The sequence below is a fragment of the Saimiri boliviensis genome, chromosome 8 (assembly GCF_048565385.1).
Source record: "Saimiri boliviensis isolate mSaiBol1 chromosome 8, mSaiBol1.pri, whole genome shotgun sequence".
Taxonomy (NCBI): domain Eukaryota; kingdom Metazoa; phylum Chordata; class Mammalia; order Primates; family Cebidae; genus Saimiri; species Saimiri boliviensis.
Window position 1 is genome coordinate 23107558 of NC_133456.1, and position 19072 is coordinate 23126629.

Consider the following 19072-nt stretch of genomic DNA (forward strand, 5'->3'; position numbering starts at 1 on the left):
GAAAGTCCTGTGGGCCCTCAGGCTTGAGAGTCTGTGCCCCCACCCTGGTACCACTCCCCACTCTGGAAGTGTGGGCCCTATGAGAAGCGCCTTCTTCAGGTCTGGCTTCTATCATCGAGGAGGCCCTTAAAAATGCCACAGTCCTCAAGAGCATCGGCCAGGGAAGCTCGGGTGAGGTGAAGTTGACCCAGCACAAACTCACCGGGACCTAGGTGGCCGTGAAAATAAAATACATAACTAGGGGCTCCCCCAGGCTTCTGAGTCTCCATGAAAAGGTAGAAGTCATGAAGGCCCTGAGTGCCCCCATCATCATAAAGCCATATCACGTCACCGGAACCTCAGACATCCCATACTATGGTGATACCCGCAGTGAAGACCTTTTCCACCAAACATTCCAGCCCGGCCACATGGAGGAGGAGGAGGCTCAAGTCATGTTTCTGTAAATACTATCTGCCCTCCAGTACTGCCACTGAAAAGTCAGCTGCCGGGACCTGAAGTGGCAGAACTCCTGAAGAGGACCACGACACGAAAATAGCAGACTGTGGCTTCAGCACCACATGTTCCCAGGACCAGAGGCTGAGCACCTTTGCCGGGCCTCCCCTTAAGCGGCCCCAGAACTCTCCCTGGGCCCGGAGTATCGCAGCCCCACAGTGGTCGTGTGGGTCTTGGCTCTCCTCCTCCATTATATGGGGCCAGGGCCCTGCCATTTGGGAGGCAGAACTTCTCAGGCTCAAAAAAACATACTTCAGGGAAAGTATTATGTACAGTCTATTCCTTCTGAAATGAAATATTTATCAAGATATTTCTGACCCTTGACCCCAGAGAGTGACCGACACAGGACCAGCTGATGCAGGACCTCTGGGTCAATACTGGCCAGGAAATGCTCAGGCCACATACACAGCCACTCCTCAGTCACCTGGGCCCCCTAACAACCTGGCTCAAGGTGGCCATGACATTCTGGCACATCGAGGAATGTGATGAGGAAAAAAATAGGATTATTCCACGGCCACCTACCTAATGCTGGGGGTCCCACTGACCTTCCCCATCCCCCAAAGTTAAGTCCATCCTTTCTGTCCAACCAAAGGAGAGTCAAAGGCTGGAATGTTTGATGAAAAAGGTCTTCACTGTAGCCTTTCCCACCTTTACTTCAGAAATCCAGCGGCCCAAGGAGGACCAGGCCCAGAGCAGAGATGCCCAGAGAGCCGCCTTGCCTGCCTGTTCCCTACTAGGCCTGGAGGTGAGTTGAACCAATCCCAGCAAATCTCCGAGTGTGGCCCTGTGGGCTCCCCCTCCACCCAGAGCACCAGCAGCAGTAGGGGCAACCCAGGAGGAGTCACCTGTCCCCATGAACAGCCCAGGAAGCCAGTTTCATCCATACAGAAGGCCCAGGAGGAGTCACTTGTCCCCAGGAACAGCCCGGGAAGCCAGAGCCCTCTCCACTGGGCATCAGATGGTGTGACCTCAGTTTCTCCCTGTGGAGAGAGCCAGTGCTGCCAGGGAACCACTAGATTTGTGCTCAGAAACCCCAAACATGGAGACCTAAAGCCATAAAACATCCTACTGGATGAGGAAGGCCATGTCAAATCCCTGGACTTTGGCTTCAGCATCACATTTACAAAGCAGCAGACACTGCCAGCCTTTGGTGGCACATACCCCTACGTGGCCCCAGAACTCTTCCTGGGCCAGGGGTGCCAGTGCCCACCATGGACATATGCTTAGGGTAATTCTATGTTTTGTTCTTGAGGTACATAGTGTAGGTCAGAAGAGGCTGAAGTGGACTCATAGTGAGGCACCTTTTGAGACTTTTAGAATTCAACTGCCTAAGAAGGGCCAGAAGGCAGGGCAGAAGACCACCATTTCTGCCAGTGCACCTGCCAGCCTGCAGAGAAAGCCAGCCATTTCCCATGAGGCCCCTCAGCATGACCCCATGGCCTCCCCCTCCAGCCAGAGCACCAGTAGAGAGTACATCATTGGCACTCAGAGGCCAAGAGCGGGTTTGGGGTGGGGAAGAGGAAGGAAATGGAGAGTTGTTGGCCAAAGGTCAAAAGCCTGAGATGGACAGAAGGAAGAGGTTTTGACATCCAGTGCACAGCAAGGTGACCAGAGTCAACGAGAACGCACTGCATAGTGAAAAACACCTGAGAGTCCATTGCAAATGTCTTTCAGGTTGTCCTGCATTCAGCATTCAGCCAAAGTCCATCGTTCCTGCCAATGCACCTGCCGGCCTGCAGAAGACGCCAGACAGTTTCAGTGAAGTCCCCCAGCATGACCCTGTGGTCTCCTCCTCCACCTAGATCACCATTAGCAGTGATGAAGACTCAGAAACATTGCTGGCTCAGCAACAACCATCACAGGAAGCTTACGTGCTACAGGTGGGCAAGAAGCCAGGGCTGTGGCAGGGCTGCCAGATGCTGCCTTTGTTTTGTTTTGTTTTGTTTTGTTTTGTTTTTTTGAGAGAGAGTCTCACTCTGTCACCCAGGCTGAAGTACATCTCTGGCTCACTGTAACCTCTGCCTCCTGGGCTCCTGTCCATACCACCCTGAACGTGACTGATCTCGTCAGATCTCAGAAGCTAAGCAGGGTCGGGCCTGGTTAGTACTTGGGTGGCAGAAGATGTGTTTCAACTATTTTAAGAGTTTTCTGCATCTATCCACTAGAGAAAAGAAGCAATAAGATCGCCCCAACATAGTTGCACGGCTGATGACAAAAATCAAGTAGGTGGGCGGTCAAGCCGCACTTCCTGCATTTTATTGTATTTATTATGACTTTATTACTATTTTAATTGGCAAATCATGCTTGTATTCATTTATGGGGAACAATGTGAGGATTCCAGAGAGGTGTGCACTGTGGAATAAAAAAAAAAATCACGCTACTTAGCATCTCTACAACCTCAGAAAGACAAATTCCCCATGTCACAGAAGTGTTGATCTAAAAAAGTCGACCTCATCAAAACAGCCAGTAGATCAATGGTGACCAGAGTAGGGGAGCAGCAGAGTGAAGAAACTGGGGGTTTTCTGTCAAAGGACCAAATTCTTAGATGGACAGGAGGAGGAGGTTTTGCCATCTAGTGCACAGTAGGGTGACCAGAGTCAATGAGAATGTATTGCATATGGCAAACACCTGAGAGGGTCCATGTCGAATCCCCACATTTAGAATGGAAAGGACGAAGACCCTGAGGTTCAAGAACATTAAAAACCTGTGACAGGTTGACCATGTACAGACTCCAACAGCTGCAAGTGGGAGCTGGGCAAGATGCTGATGCTGCCATGTGCCCAGCACACCCGGCCCAGAGGCATTCAGCAGAGGACAGAGGTGTCCAAGCTGCTGCCGGGGTCAATGAACAATATTCAAGTCAACAGGGGATCTGGCAACTCTGTGGCCTTCACAGGCCTATTCAGAGATATGGGTGAGCTGAAGGATAGCCTGAAGCCTCCTGGAGATCAGAGGGCCCCTCCACCCCACCTGGCCCAGGGCCCCATTTCTTCCTCTTGTCTGTCCCGTTTCCTCTGCCCTGCCCCCTCCCCCTTCCTCCCCGCCGGCTCTCTGCAGTCCTCTCTCCACCTTTCCAAGGCAGATGCAGCTTCCTGCTCTCCCGAGCCCCCACTAAGTCTGTGAATCTGGTCCCTGCTGACCTCTGGGACTTTATTTCCCTGGCCCCTCCCCTTCCTCCTTTCTGTTTGTCCCAGCCCCGCCTCCAACTCCTTCTCCCCCCACCTCCTTCTCTGCCATTCCTAATCCCCTCACTCTCTTTTTCTGCTACATTTTCTCTAGCTAAATTGTCTTTTATTTACTTGTTAATAATCTGCCTCTTTGTCCCCTACATGTGTGCCTTGTGAAACACAGATTGCCAGGTTTTCCGAAAGGGAGGGGGAAAAAAAAAGCAACCCCCACCCAAACTAACAGCTAGTCTAGAGCCTGATACACGTGCCACTCAAAACATGTTTGCTCCCTTTACTCTTCTATAAACAGAAACTATTCCTGAAAGAGATGACTCCTGAGCCCATTGAGAAGCATCGAGGGGTGGAGTGGGAAGGGCCCTGACAGCTGGTCTTGCCATCCCTTGTCCCCTAACCCCCAGTTGACCTGAAGCTGAGCTCTAGAGAAGAGCTGGACCCATGGGGCATTTGGATTTCGCTCTAATTCCCAGTCCAGTGCTCCTGCCTCCAGCTGTTCCACTTCCTCTGTCTGCTTGGCTGAGGAAGGGGAAGGGGTGCATAGCAGAGTTCAGGGCGTGGGGAGAGAAAGTGAGGCCCAGGGGAAGCCCCAGGAGGGTGGTGCGGTGCATTCGGCTCTGGCCCCCTGCCTGGGTGCAGCCTCCAAGTGGGTCCTCCTGTTTCCCCATCTTCTGAGGCCCAGAGCTTCCTGGGAGCCTATGTGTGTCCCACCCCTGCACCCATCACACGGTGTCTGGCCCCTGCCTGCCTGGCTCACATCCCCACCCCTACCCATTGCCCTGTTTCCATCCTGGGCCACCCTGCTGGGCACTGCCATTCCCTCTCTTAGAAGACTTTCACAGGCCCTACCCATCCCTTTTGTCAATCTAGTGAATGTCACCTCTTCAGAGAAGCCCTCCCTGAGCACCCCATCTGCAGTAGGGTCACCCTAGCTTCCACCCTCACTTTTCCTGGTGTTTCCTTCCTAGCCCCTGTCCCTACTTGGAGTTTCCTGTATTTATAGACCAGTCTCTCTGGCCAACCCAGGTGCCAGCATGTCTGTCTTCTCTGTCCCAGCACAAGGAATGATTGTTGGTATAAATGAAACAGGAAGGCCCCTGAGGTGCTGGGACTGCGAGCCGTTCACCCCAGTTGAGGAAGGAGCCTTGAGGAAGGGGAGAGGACTTGCATTAGTGCTGTCTCCCAACCCCAAGGGTCAGCCCCATTTAGGATGGGCCACTGTGCCCTGGGGCTCCTGTCGCCTGTGCCCTTGATGGGTGGCCTGCAGGGGACACAGCCGCACTCCATCAGCTGTGGTTCTGGGGCAGCCGTGTCTCTAGAGAGATAAGTATCACCAACACTCAGTCACCTGAACATCATTCAGTTCCTGCAGGTGATCACAAGGCGGACACTGTCTACTTGGTGACGGAGTATGCCAGAGGAGGAGAGCTGCACCACCAGATATGCCACCATGGCCGCACAGAGGAGGGGGAGGGCGGGACCGTGTTCAGGCTGATTCTGTGGGCACTGCAGTACTGCCACAGAAATAACATGGCACATCGAGACCCAAATCCACAAAATATTCTACTCCATGAAGAACGCAATAGAAAAATCATGGAATTTGCTTTGCACAACATTCAGGGAGGAGTGGATGCTGGAATCCCTCTGTGGCATGTACCCCTGCATGGTCTGAGAACTCCTCCTGGGCCAGGAGTGCCAGGGCCCCTCATGGACGCAGGCTGCCTCAGCGTCACATGGTATTCCATGGTGGCCGGGACTCTGCCCTTATACTCTATGGACCTCCAGACCAAAAGATGACAGGAAAGCACTACTCGACACCATTTTCCATATTAAATTCAAATAATAATTTAAAATTTTCTAACATTAGACCCCAGGGAGTGGTCCCCTGTGGACAAACCAACTTGGGATCCATGTGTAAACAGTGCCAAGAAGATGCCACTCACACCATAGCAAGAGCCACTCCTGGACCACCCGAACCCCAAACAACTGAGCTCATAGTGGCCACAGGATTCCAGGCCAAGAGCATCTCAGTGTCATCACTGGAGAAGAAATCAACTATCCCAAGCAAGCTACCTCATTTTGAAACATACAAAAGAACAGAAGAGGAAGCGCTCCAGCATCAGAGCATCGTCCCTTCCTCCTGGGGCTCCACCTGTCCTTCCTCATCCCCCAAAGTGTCTGCCTTCTGGGAAAAACTGAAGAGGGCTCACAGTGAGCCAGCTTTTGAGACTTAAAATTCAGCTGTCCCAGGAGAGCCAGAAGTCAGGGTAGAAGACCACCATTCCTGCCAGTGCACCTGCCAGCCTGCAGAGGAAGCCGGCCATTTCCCATGAAGCCCCTCAGCATGAGCGTGGCCTCCCCCTCCAGCCAGAGCACCCGTAGCAGTGGAAATTACCCAGAAGGAGCCTTGTGCCAGTGACATTCCAGGAGGCAGCTTTCTCCAAGCACTGAAGCCTCACTGACAAAAGCCAAGGCTGCCATGGGGCTGCCAGATGTGTTTCTTAAACATCTGAACTTTATTGACCAGAGTGGGGAGTGGCAGAGGGAGGGAATGGGGTGTTGTTGGTTAAAGGACCAAAGTCTCAGATGCACAGGGGAAACAGGTTTTGATATCTAGTGCACAGCAGGGTGACCAGAGTCAATGAGAATGTATTGCATATGGCAAACACCTGAGAGAGTCCATGTCGAATCCTTGCATTTAGAATGGAGAGGACAAAGACCCTGAGGTTCAAGAACATTAAAAACCTGTGACAGGTTGACCATGTACAGACTCCAACAACGGCAGGTGGGAGCTGGGCAAGATGCTGATGCTGCCATGTGCCCAGCACACCCGGCCCCAGAGGCATTCAGCAGAGGACAGAGGTGTCCAAGCTGCTGCCGGGGTCAATGAGCAATATTCAAGTCAACAGGGGATCTGGCAACCCTGTGGCCTTCACAGGCCTCCTATCCAGAGCTATGGGTGAGCTGACGGACAGCCTGGAGCCTCATGAAGACCAGAGGGCCCCTCCGCCCCCCACCCAGGGCCCCATTTCTTCCTCCTGTCTGTCCCGTTTCCTCTGCCCTGCCCCCTCCCCCTTCCTCCCCGCCGGCTCTCTGCAGTCCTCTCTCCACCTTTCCAAGGCAGACGCAGCTTCCTGCTCTCCTGAGGCCCCCACTGTGGCGCTGATCCCTGCTGACCTCTGGGACTTTATTTCCCTGGCCCCTCCCCTTTGTCTTTTCTGTTTGCCCCAGCCCTGCCCCCAACTCCCTCTCCCCCACCTCCTCCTCTGCCATTCCTAATCCCCTCACCCTGATTCCTTTTCTGCTACATTTTCTTTGGCTATCTCATCTTTCCTTTACAGGCTAATAATCTGCTCCTCTTGTCTCCTAGATGTGTACCTTTTGCAACATGGAAGATGAAAATCTAGAAACTGGAATCTAACTTCTGGTCCTAGTCAGGACTCAGGTTTTGTGAAAGGGAGAAAAAAAAATCAACCCCTACCCAAACCAACAGCTAGTCTAGAGCCTGATATACATGCCACTCAAAACATGTCTCCTTCCTTTATTCTTCTATAGCTAGATAATTCTTCCTAAAAGAGATGGGCCCTGAAACCACTGAGAAGCACTGCAGGGTGGAGTTGGAAGGGTCTGAGAGTCAGTCTTGCTGTCCCTTGTCCCCTAACCCGATGACATGAAGCTGAGCTCCAGAAAAGAGCTGGTCCCATGGGACATTTGGATTTTACTTCAAATCTATATGGTCTATGCCTCCAGTGGCTTCACTTCCTCTGTCAACTTGGCCGAGGAAGGGGTATGTGGCAGAGTGCAGGGCATGAAGAGAAAAAGCCCCAGAAGGGTGGTGCGGTGCATTCGGCTCTGGCTTCCTGCCTGGGTGCAGGCCTCTATGTGGGTCTTCCTGTTTCCCTGTCTTCTGAGGCCCAGGGCTTCCTCAGAGCCTCCATGGGTCCCACCCCTGCCCCCATCACAGGGTGTCTGGACCCTGCCTGCCTGGCTTACACCTCAGCCCCAACCTTGCTGTTCTATTTTCATCCCAAGGACAGCCTGCTGGGCACTGCCATTCCTTAGAAGACTTTCACAGGCCCTGCCCATCCCTTTTGTCAATCAAGTGAATGTTACCGCCTCAGAGAAGCCCTCGCTGAGCACCCCATCTGCAGTAAGGTCACCCCCATCTTCTGCCATCATTTTCCTGGTGTTTCTTCCTGCCCCCTATTCCTACTGGGAGAGTTTTCTGCACTGATAAAGTAGTCTCCCAGAGGCCAGCATGTCTGTCTTCTCTGTCCCTGCATACAGGAGATGCTCTATGTTCATCTGTCAGCAAAAATGAAAGGAAGGCCACTGAGCGGGCTGCGATTGGGAGCCTGACCCGTCTAGCCATAAAGTGAGGAAGGAGCCTGGAGGAAGGGGAGAGGACCAGAGTTAGTGCCCCCTGACCATCCCAAGGGTTAGCTCTAGGCAAGGCAGGCCACTGCACCTTGGGGCGTCTGTCACCTGTGCCCTTAACAGGGGGCCCACAGAGGATGTGGCCATACCCAGTCAGCTGTGTTGGGGTGGCCCTGACTTGAGACACCGGGATGCCTGTATACCCATCCACTCCTGGGCAGCAGTGCTGGGAGGGAGGTGACCTCCTGGGGCTCTGCCATGGGGAGTCTTGGCTTTGGGCTGTTGGCAGTTGAGTGTGGGGCACTGCATTCTTCTTCACTCCTGTCCAAAAGGACCACAAGAAGTAATTCGCCTCCAGCTGGTAAAGCTAGCAATATAAATTCATAGTCCTGCCTGTGCGCTCTATCACCTCTCTGGTTTGGGGTGGTAATTTTCTTCACAGATATCTTAATTACTTTTCCCTTGCACAAGATGTCACACTGATCCATTACACTGATGACATTATGCTGAGTGGAGGGAGAAGTAACAGCCACACTAACTTACTGGGAAGACATTTGTGTGCCAGGTGACAGATAATAAATCTGACTAAAATTCAGGTGAGGCAGAAGAATAGCAAAGGGAATTAAAAGTCAAATAAAGGGCAGAATGATTAAAAGCAGAAAGCAGAAGCAAGGTAAAGGGGCAGTGGGCAAGAAGCAAGATAAGAGCCAGAAGTTGAGCGGCCAAAACAAAAAGAGAAGGAGCAAGTACCCCAACCAGCAGGATCCAGACCAAACCAGTAAGAGGCCGCTGTTGTATCCTTACGATGACCCCGTATGATAATCAGCTCATTAAAATTCATGCATAGCGACTGCATATCATGCATGAACTTAAAATTATGGGATGGAGGCAGTGCACAAGCACACAGGGGCCAAAGTAACTAAGCAACACACCTATCAATCAAAAAGGCAGACACTGGCTAGAGAATAGGCAGCCTTGGGAAGAGAAGGAAAAAACACATAGAAAGATCCAAACTACACCACTCTGGGGCTGATCTCACCTCGCAGAGGCTGGTCCGCACTTCCTCTCTGAGAGTGGAACGCTGTGCCTAATCCACTTCTGCTGCCTTGCTTTGCTATGTGTCTCATCCAATACTTTGTTCAGGACACCAACAGCCTGGACCTGCATGGCACCATCTGGTAACACAGGGACCTTCTACTGCAGTAAAATTTCTAGGAGTCCAGTGGTTTGGGGCCTGTTGGGATATTCCTTTTAAGGTGAAGGATACGTTGCTGCATTTGCCCCTCCTACAACCAAGAAAGAGGCACAATGTCTAGTGGGCCTATTTGGATTTTGGAGGCAACATATCCCTCATTCAGGTTTGTTACTCCAGCCCATTTGTCAAGTGACCCAAAAGGCTGCCAGTTTGGAGTGGGGTCCAGAACAAGAGAAGGCTCTGCAACAGGTCCAGGCTGCTATGCAAGCTGCTCTGCCACTTGGGCCATATGACCCAGGACATCCAATGGTGCTTAAGGTGTCAGTGGCAGATAGGGATACTGTTTGGCGCCTTTGGCAGGTCCCCACAGGTGCATCACAGCAGAGGCCTCTAGGATTTTGGAGCAAGGCCCTGTCATCTTCTGTAGATAACTAGTCTCTTTTTCGAAACTGAACATTTGACTATGGGTCACCAAGTCACCATGTGACTTGAACGGCATATCATGAACTGGGTGTCTCCTGAACCATCTAGCCATAAAGTGGGAGGGGCATGCACAGCAGCATTCCATCATCAGATAGAAGTGGTGTTTATGCAACTGGGCTCGAGCAGGTCCCTGAAGGCACAGTAAGTTACATGAGGAAGTGACTTAAACAGTCCCCACTCCTGCCACCCTGCCTTCTCTCTCCCAGCCTGCACCAATGGCCTCATGGGGAGTTCCCTATGATCAGTGGATAGAAGAAGAGAAGACAAGGGCCTGGTTTACTGATGGCTCTGCACAATATGTAGGTACCACCTGGAAGTAGACAGCTGCAGCACTACAGCCCCTTTCTAGGGTATCCCGGAAGGACAATGGTAAAGGGAAATCTTCACAGTGGGCACAACTTTGAGCAGTGCACCTGGTTATGCACTTTGCATGGAAGGAGAAATGGCCAGATGCATGATTATGTACTGATTCATGGGCTGTAGCTGATGGTTTGGCTGAATCGACAGGGACTTGAAGCATGATTGGAAAATTGGTGAATTGGGGGAAGAGATATGTGGATGTATTTCTCTGACCACAGTAGGTGGTCAAAAACTGTGAAGATATTTGTGTCCCATTTGAGCACTCACCAGAGTGACCTCGGCAAAGGAGGATTTTTATCATGTGGATATTTATCAATCATGACTCATTCTGTAGAATGAGTCACTCAACCTCTTTCCTCAGCCACCCCTGTCATCACCCAAAGGGCTCATAAAGTGGACATGGTGGCAGTGACAGAGGTTACACATGGGCTCAGCAACTTGGACTTCCACTCGCCAAGGCTGACCTGGCTACAGCCACTGCTGAGTGCCCAATTTGCCAGCAGCAGAGACCAACACTGAGCCTTCAATACAACACCATTCCTTGGAGTGATCAGCCAGTTACTTGCTGGCAGGTTGATTATATTGGATCTCTTCCATCACGGAAAAGGCAAAAGGTTTGTCTTCACCAGAAGAGACACTTACTCCAGATATGGGTTTGCCTATCCTGCATGCAATGCTTCTACCAAGACTACCATCCTTGGATTCAACGGAATGCCTTATCCACCATTATGGTATTCCACTCACTTTACCACTAAAGAAGTGCAGCAGTGGGCTCATGTTCATGGAGTTCACTGGTCTTACCATGTTCCCCAACATCCTTAAGCAGCTGGATTGATGGAATGGTGGAATGGCCTTTTGAATGCCATTTCAATACTAGGTGACAAAACTTTGCAGGACTGGGGCAAAACTCCAGAAACTCCAGAAGGCTGTGTATGCTCTGAATCAGCATTCAACATATGGTAGTTTCTCCCATAGCCAGGATTCACGGGTCCAGGAATCAAGGGGTGGAAGTGGTTGTGGTACCACTCACCATCACCCCTAGTGACACACCAGCAAAGTTCTGCTTCCTGTTTTTACATTATGTTCTGCTGGCCCAGAGGTCTCAGTTCCAGAGGAAGGAATATTGCCACCAGGAGACAAAACAATAATTCAATTAAAGTAGAAAATTGTCAACTGACCACTTTGGGCTTCTCTTGCCTCTTAAGTCCACAGGCTAAGAAGGGAGTTACAGTGTTGGCTGGGGTGATTGACCTGAACCATCAAGATGAAATCAGACTACTCGTCCACAATGAAGGTAATAAGGAAGAGTATGCATGGAATGCAGGATCCCTTAGGGCGTATCTTAGTATTATCATGCCCTGAGATTAAGGTCAATGGGAAACTATAACAGCCCAATCCAGGTAGGACTGCAAATGGTCCAGTCCCTTCAGGAATGAAGGTTTGGGTCATTCTACCAGGTAAAAAAAACCCCACAACCATCAGAGGTGCTTGCTGAATGCAAAGGGAATACAGACTGGGTAGCAGAATATAGTCATTAATATTAGCTATGGCCATGGGACCAGTTGCAGAAATGAGGATTGTAATCTTCATGAGTATTTCCTCCTTATTTTATGAATGTTTGTGCATGTATACACTTTTACTAAGAAAAAAAAATTTTTTTTTTTTGTCACCCAGGCTGGAGTGCAATGGCGGGATCCTGGCTCACTGCAACCTCTGCCTCCCAGGTTCAAGCAATTCTCCTGCCTCAGCCTCCTGAGTAGCTGGAGTTATAAGTGCCCACCACTATGCCCAGCTAATTTTTTTGTATTTTATTTTTTAGTAGAGATGAGGTTTCAGCATTTCAATGAGACTGGTCTCGAACTCCTGATCTCATGATTTGTCTGCCCTGGCCTCCCAAAGTGCTAGACAACATCTTCATTTTAGTTACTTCCTTTTTCCTTTATCATGTCACATAAGATTTATTGATTTTGTATCAGCATTTAAATGTTGCTCACTTTATGTAACAGCATTTAGGTTAGGGATTAGTGTGCTTCTGGTTGTATGAAGGATAGCTGTATTATGTTAGGTGTAATTATGCCCTTATTATTTCCTTTATTTGGAGATTAAGTATATTTCAAGAGACGTATATGGGCTCAAGTTGACAAGGACTTGTGACGTTAATATATCAACTTGATTAGATTGAAGGATGCCTAGATAGCTGGTAAATTTGTCCCTGGGTGTCTGTGAGGGTGTTGCCAGAAGAGATTAACATTTGAGTCCGTGGACTGTGAGTGGCAGACCCACCCTCAATGTGGGTGGACACCATCTAACAGCTGCCAGCGTGGCTAGAACAAAGCAGGCAGAAGGTGGGATAAGCTGGCTTGCTGAGTCTTCTGGCTTTCATCTTTTTTCTGTCCTGGATGCTTCCTGCCCTTGGACATCAGACACCAGATTCTTCGGCCTTTGGACTCTTGGACTCACACCCCTGGGCTCTCAGGCCTTTGGCCACAGACTAAAGACTGTACTGTCAGCTTCCCTGCTTTTGAGGCTTTTGGACTTGGACTGATACTACTGGCTTCTTTCTTCCTCAGTTTGCAGATGGCCTATTTTGGGACTTTGACTTGTGATCATGTGAGTCAATTATCTTTAATAAACTTCTTTCATATATACATATATCCTCTTAGTTCTCTCTAAAGAACCCTAATACATTGTCTTTCTCCCAGGGGCCAGAAGCTTGCAGGTTCTAAATCTGCCGAGAGGCATAACAGATTTAGATGTTCTAAATCTGCCTGAGAGGCATAACATGAGGGGCTGGTGCTGGAGGGTGCGGTGGCCCTGCCAGGGAGCACCAGCGGCTCCAGCTGCTGCAGCAAGCAGAATGGAGGCCTGGGGCTGAAAGACGTTTTGATGGGATGTGAGCATCAGCATTTTTGTATGTCATCTCGTGTGTGTGTGTGTGTGTGTGTGTGTGTGTGTGTTTAAACACTGGAATCAAAACTTCAGATTAAAGAAAAACTGCAGGATGTAAAACAACACCCACCTGCAGCTCAGGGTTGGCCTGCAGGCTGCCTGTGACCAGTACAGTTTCCAGCCTGTGCTGCCTGTGACTGCAGCAAGGCTCCACTGCACACCCCATGGACACGGTCTCTGTGACTGCAAACCCGAGTGCCACAGAGGTCCCTCCCCATCGCCAGAGCTGTCTGGCCCTGAATCTGTGAGCTCCTGTGAGGCAGGTGTCAGCTTCTTGACCTGGTTTTCCTTCATAACTGGTTTCTGAGGGCAGCGGCTGGCCAGAGATCCTTTGGGAAGACACACAGCTGGGGTTGAGGTGAAGCCTCATTTTCAAGTTCATGGGCTTTAGACAGTTATCTTTGACTTTTTTTTACTCAGTAGTTTCCTTTTTTAAAAAATTAAAAAAGGTATAAAACATGCATAAGGCCAGGCGTGGTGGCTCACCTGAGGTTGGGAGTTCACGCCCCGCCTGACCAACATGGTGAAATCTTGTCTTTAAAAAAAAAAAAAAAAAAGCATAAAATTTACCATCTGAATTATCAATTCCAGCATCATTAAATATATTAACAATGTGCAAACATCACCACTGTTTACTTCCAAAACATCTCCATCATCCCCAACAGAATTGTGTACCCTTTATAGAGTAATTCTCCATTTCCCTGACTCCACTCTGTTCTTTTTGTCTCTATGAATTTTCCTATTCTAGGTACTTCTTAAGAGTGGAATGAGCCGGGCGCGGTGGCTCAAGCCTGTAATCCCAGCACTTTGGGAGGCTGAGGCGGGCGGATCACGAGGTCAAGAGATCGAGACCATCCTGGTCAACATGGTGAAACCCTGTCTCTACTAAAAATGCAAAAAATTAGCTGGGCATGGTGGCTCGTGCCTATAATCCCAGCCACTCAGGAGGCTGAGGCAGGAGAATTGCCTGAACCCAGGAGGCGGAGGTTGCGGTGAGCCGAGAGAGCGCCATTGCACTCCAGCCTGGGTAACAAGAGCGAAACTCCGTCTCAAAAAAAAAAAAAAAGAGTGGAATGATACAGTATTTGTCCTCCTGTGTCAGGCTTTTCTCACTTAGAACAATGTTTTCATTTTCTTTTGAGATAGAATCTCACTCTGTCACCCAGGCTGGAGTGTAGTGGCACAATCATAACTCACTGCAGCCTCTGTAGGCTCAAGCAATCCTCCTGCCTCAGCCTCCTGCGTAGCTGGGACAACACGTTCATGACACCACACCTGGCTAATTTTACTTTTTGTAGAGATAGTGTCACACCAAGCTGCCCAGGGCAGTTTTGAACTCTTGGGCTCAAATAATCCTCCCGCCTTGGCCTCACAAAATGCTGGGATTACAGGCATAAGCCACCGCACTCGGCCTTGGAATAATGTTTTGAAGTCTCATCCATACTGCAGCATGATTCAGAATCTTACTCCTTATGAATAATATTGCATTTTATATACATATCACATTGTGCTTATCCATTCCTCTGTTGGACATTTGAGTTGTTTCCACTTATTGGCTAATGTGAATAATGTTACCACAAACATGGGTGTGCAAGTATCTGAATCCCGTCTTTGAATTCTCTTGGGTACACATCTCAGAGGAGAGTTGCTCATCCTATGGTAATTCCATGTTATAACTTTTTGAGGAATCACCAGACTACCGTCCAAAGTGGCTACCCTGTTTTATTTTCCCACCAATAAAGCACGAGGGCTCTGATTTCTCCACATCTTCACAAACACTTGCTGTTTTGTGTGTTTTTTACAAATCGTAGCTCAATGTGGTTTTGATTTGCATTTTCTGGTGAACTGACCATGATCACTGTATTTTCTTTGGAAAAATACAGATTTAAGCCCTTTGCTCATTTTTGAATCACTTTTTAAAAATGAGCTGTAGGACTTCTTTATATATTCTGGTTATTAATCCCTTGTGAGATATATGATTCTCCCATATGATGAGTTTTTACTCTCTGAATAGTGTCCTTTGAGGCTCCCAAATTTTAAATTTTCATGATGTCCAATTTATGTTTTCTTTCGTTGTGTTTTTGGAGTCATATCAAATAAATCATTGCCAAATCCAGTCATGAAGCTCTTCCCCTATTCAAAGGGTTTTATAGCTTTTGCTCTGATACTTAGATCTTTGATCCAGTTCGAGTTAGTTTTTACATATGGTGCAAGGTAAGACTCCAACTTCATTCTTTGCAGATAGGTACGGGTATCCATAACCCAGCACAATTTGATGAAAAGCTGTCTTTTTTTCCATTGAATGGTCTTGGCATCCTTGTCAAAAATCAACTGACCATGGATGTGAGGGTTATTTCCTTTTACCAGGTAGTGCAGCTAGAGAAATCAAGTAACTTAACAGGATCTTGGTAATCTCTCCAAGATAACCTAAGTTAACATCTGGAGTTGGAGAATCCTGTTCTATGGCAAGGAATGAAATTTGTCAAGTAGTTTCCCTGTCCTTCCACAACTTAGTACCCCAACAGGCATTCCTGGGAGTGCAGACATGACTACGGACCCAGGGTACTTTTCCAAACTGCCAGCCAAGCTTGCTTCTGAAAGCAGAAGCAACACAAACCAATGCAAATTCAACTACTGAACTCATCACCTCTGTTCAACGGGCCATCCAGAGGGGCCTTTCCCTCCCCTAAGCTAGGGATTTTTTTTTTTTTAATATAACCTTTACATTCCTTCCTGGCATGAAGTTAAGGAGTAATAATGTACCCATGGGCTAGGATTAGATGCCAAAAAGCCAACAAAATTCCAGTGCTGGCTCCCTTCCATCAAACTACAACAAAAATACACATTACCTCAGGAAAAAGGGGCATCTTTAGCCCTGCAGTGTGAATGGAGGCAGGACTTCGGGCAAAAGAGCATTGTGAGGGCACACAGTTCCTCTCCTTAAAGGAAAGAGGCGGGGACAGTGTGTGCCATGCTGGTAGTTTTGGGTTCCTCTCCAGACTTCCAGTACCTTCTACCTAGCCAGGAAACTCAGGACATGGAAACCTGGTAGTCACTGTGGACCAGGCCAAGCTCACTTGGTGGAACAGCAGCACTCACAGTGCACCACACCCTAAAACCCAATCTCCTGGAGCATGCACATTCCACTCGGAGCCTGCCGGGCTCCCCTCACAGACCCGAGTTGGTTTCTTAGCACGGGAGCCAGGCAAGCAAGTTTTAAATAAGGTGGGTCTTCAATTAGTGGTCACTATGAGAAATTCGGAGTGTGATTGAAGTGTTACACCATCTTTCAATTTTTTAAACACAAAGTAGAGCTGGGTTTTGTGTGCTATCTTCCTATTTACTAATATTGGTTGGATGTATGTAGGGAAAGTGGGTCATACAAAATCTATGCAGTGTTGCAACTCAGTGGCGGTGGTGGTGGGGAAGGTTAGAGCATACATTTGAGATCTTTTAAGTTTTTTAAGGCCAAACTTTTTCTTGTCTCTTAGGAACCAGCTGTGGACTTCACACATTTGTAGTGAATAAAATATTTAGGGAAATATTTTTATACCAGTTCAACTCCAGTTACACATTGGAATCACCTGGAGAGGTTTTAAAAGGATACCTGAGCCACACCCTGGCACTGTCAAGTTCAGTAAATCAGATGGGGCCCAGGACCTCAGGTGATTCCAATGTATAACCACTCTTAGGAAAAACTAACCACCTCCCAGCAAGTGCTCAGCTTTCTAGATCTGTTGTTTTCTCCTCTTTACAGAGGGTGGGTTGTAAACTGTTAAAGAATAAAACAAGTCAGAAGTGGGGAAACTTGGGATAAAGCCAGTTTCAAGGAAAGAAAATTAGACAGTGATGGCTATGAGTGTTAAGATGTACATAGGGGAGGTGACGGGAGGTGATGTGCTGAGCTGTGTTCCCCTCCAATTCCTGTGCTGAGGCCTAAACCCCAGTACCTCGGCAAGTCACTGAAGTTGGAGATGGGGCCATTAAAGAGGTAACTAAGGTAAAATGAAGTCATATAGTTGGGCCCTAATTGAATCTGATTGGTGTCCATAGAAAGGAGATTCAAACCCAGAAACGCATAGAAGGAAAGACCAGGTGGAGATACCACAAGAGAAGCATCCACAAGCTGAGGAGAGGGGCTGAGAAGAAACAACCCTGTGGACACCTGATCTCAGACTTCTATTATCCAAAACTGGAACAAAAGACATTTCCTCTGCTGAAGCCCTGCAGCCTGGTATTTGTTATGACACTCCTACCAAATGATTACAGGACACGTTCATGAGAAGAGCCAATGGAAAAGAAGAAAGTAGGCATTGGGATGTGCTGGTAGTTTGGGACACAAGGCAAGGCTCTCAAAGGGTTAGTCATGTTCGGGATCAGGGTCAAGTTCAAGGTCGGATCAATGATCATCAAATAATCAAGGATAGTTAAGGGTGAAGATAAGATTTAGAGTTAATGCCAAGGCCAAATTCTAGGGTAAGATCATTTCAATGTTGGGGTGGGTCCAAGTATGGATGACAGTCCGTGTTTAAAGGATAGTTAAGATTAGGATCCAGGAAAAGTTCAAGGTCATTGTCAGTACAATGGCAGCATCAAGATGACAGTAAGGCAGTTTCAGAGTCAGGTAGAACTAGGTCAGGATGATTGTGTCGAACTGAGGATTTATGGCAGGGTCAAGTTCAAAGTCAAGCAAGCAAACAAACAAACCAAAAAAACACTAAGACATGGCCAGAACGATGTTTAAGGTGATGAAGTCAGTTTCAAGGAAAAGCTCAAGCTCAAAGTCACATCAAGGTTCGAATGGCTCAACCTCAAGGTAAAGTTGAAACTTAAGAGAGCGATGTGGTCAGAATGCTGATCAGCACAAGGACAAGGGTTGAGTCTAAGGTCATACCAAGACTAAGGATTAGAGCCAAGAGGATCAAAGTCATTTTAAGGTCAGAGCAGTTCAAAGGCAGACTCTCATCAACGACAGGATAACTTTAAGAATGACTTAAGAATGATCAAGGTTAGCTAAATTCAGGTATAAACTTAGGGCAAGTATAAACTTATGGCTAGGAGAATGTTCAGGGCTGGCTTCAGATTCAGATTCAGGGCCATGAAAAGCATCAGTGTACTGGGTTCCAAATCAATCAAGATCAGTTTCAAGGACAAATTTAAAATGAGGGCAAAACATGGTCAGGGTGATGGTTAGGGTGAGAACAATGGTCAGAATTAGGGCTAGATTCAAATTCAAGGTCAAGTTCATGCTTATTTCAGCTTAAAATCAGGATGACTGTGTTTCAGATTCAAGATCATGATGAACATGCCTGTAATCCCAGCACTTTCGGAGGCCAAAGCAGTGAATCATTTGAGGTCAGGAGTTCGAGACCAGCCTAGCCAACATGGTGAAACCCCTCTCTACTAAAGAATACAGAAATTAGCTGGGTGTGGTGGTGCACACATGTAATCTCAGCTACCCAGGAGGCTGAGGGAGGAGAATTGCTTGAACCCAGGCCAGGAGGCAAAGGTTGCAGTGAGCTGAGCGAGACTCCGTCTCAGGGAAAAAAAAAAAAAAAAAAAAAGGAATCAGAGTCATGTTTAAGATAAAAAGGGTAAGATGTGGTCAGGAAGATGGTCAAGGTCAGTACACGTGGGTCAGTTTCAAAGTTAATCCTAGGTCACCTCAAGGGGATCACAGTCAGGATGATCACTGGCATATAACAATTAGGATGAGTCTAATGTGGTAATGAAAAGAATCCATGTTAGTAGTTTATTTTATTTGATTCATGTAACTCCTGATTGCACACGAATGAAAACTGAGAGGAAGGTAACCAAGACGACATATATTCCTCTCTAGAGCATGTTCTTACTGCGAGGTAGAGTGAATCAGGATGCACCTACTTCATACATACTACTGGAAGGCATCATTTTCAGTGCAAAAAAGCTTTGTCTCAGACATTTATTTCTAAGGTGAAATCTTACTGCTGATCAGTGTTAACTGACATGAATATAAGCAATGCAACACACATTAATCTCAAAGGCAGGTTCTTAC